This window comes from Microtus ochrogaster, chromosome 8 (genome assembly GCF_000317375.1).
Source record: "Microtus ochrogaster isolate Prairie Vole_2 chromosome 8, MicOch1.0, whole genome shotgun sequence".
NCBI lineage: Eukaryota > Metazoa > Chordata > Mammalia > Rodentia > Cricetidae > Microtus > Microtus ochrogaster.
The window spans coordinates 33,150,643-33,152,429 of record NC_022015.1 but is presented as its reverse complement, the minus strand read 5'-3'; positions in this window follow the sequence as shown (position 1 = coordinate 33,152,429).

Below are 1,787 nucleotides of genomic sequence, written 5' to 3'. Positions count from 1 at the left end.
GAAACAACCTAGATGCCCCTAAAGCAAAGAAAGGATAAGGAAAATGTGGCACATTTCCACATTGGAGTAGTACTCAATGATAAAACAAACAAACAAACAAAACCAACATCTTGAAATTTGCCTGCAAATGGATGGAACTAGAAAATACCATCCTAAGTGAGGTAACCTAGACCCAGAAAGATGAACATGGTATGGACTCTCTCATAAGTGGATACTAGCTGTAAAGCAAAGATTATTGAGCTTATTCTTCATGATCCTAGAGAAGTTAAGCAACAAGTTGAACCCAAAGAAAAGCATACATAGATCTACCTGGAAGGGGACATATATAAGATCTCCTGACAAAATTGGTAGCTTGAGGGTAGGGATAGAAGAAAAGGTGGACAGAGATGAGGCAGGGGGAAGGGGAGGGGGAAAACAACTTAAGAAATGGCATAGCCGAGATGGACGAAGGACAGAGATGAGAGCAAGGAAAGAGATATTTTGATCTTGAGGGCCATTATGGGGCTAGCAAGACACCCGGCACTAGAGAAATTCTCAGGAATCTACAGAATGATTCCAGCTAAAATACTAAGTAATGGAAGAGAGGGGCCCTAACTGGCCTTGCCCTATAGTCAGATTAATGAATATCTTAAATGTCACCATAGAACTTTCATCCAACAATTGATGGAAACATAGGCAGAGACCCACAGCAGAGCACTGGGCTGAGCTCGCAAAGTCCAGTTGAAGAGTTGGAGGGGTGAGAATATAAGCAAAAATCTCATGACCATGATGGGGACACCCACTGAAACAGTCTACTTGAGCTAATGAGAGCTCACCAACTCCAGCCAGACAGGAAAGAAACGAGCATAGGTCCAAACTAGTCCCTCTGAATGAGGGTGACAGTTGTATGGCTGGGGAAGATTGCAGGACCACTGGCAGTGACACCAGAATTTATCCCTATTGCTTGTACTGGCTTTTAGGGAACCTGATTTCTTTCGATGGATACCTTGTTCAGCCTAGATATAGTATGGAAGGCATTGGATCTTCCCCCAAAGCAATGTGCTTTACCATCTCTGAGAAATGGATGGGGGTGGTATGGAGGGATAAGTAGAGAGAATGGAAGGAGGGGAGGGAGAAGGAACTGGGATTGGTATGTAAAATGGAAAAAGATAGTTTGTTTTCTTTTTAAAAAAAATAAAATAATTTTTTAAAAAAGCAGTGAGGGTAGGAACTCAAGCAGAGCAGGAATCTGAAGGCTGGAGCTGATGTAGGAGCCATGGAAGAATGCCTTATACTAGCTTGCTCTTTCTGGTTTGTTCAGCCTGCTTCCTTAGAGAAGCCAGCACCGCCTGCTCATGGATGGCAACAAGAAAATGGGCTGGGTCTTCCCCATGGATCACCAATTAAGAAAATGCCCTAAAGTCTTGTGTACAGTTTGATATTATGGAGACATCTTTTAAAATTAAGGTTCCCTCATCTCAGAGGTTGTTAGCCTGTATGAAGCTGACATAAAACTATCCAGCACATTTAGCGATGTTACATTCCATTGTATAACTGGCTGGGCTGTATGCTAGAGTTCTGGGCTGTAGCAGGATATGGTAATTATAATTATCTATGGCTTACATCAGATTCCTGCATAAGAAACAAGCATCTGGAAACTTTGTAAAAGGAGTCAGTTAAATTTCCGTATCCGACAATTGAAAAGGACACCAACTCGGGAGGCAGAGGCAGGCGGATCTCTGTGAGTTCGAGACCAGCCTGGTCTACAAGAGCTAGTTCCAGGACAGGCCCCAAAGCCACAGAGAAAC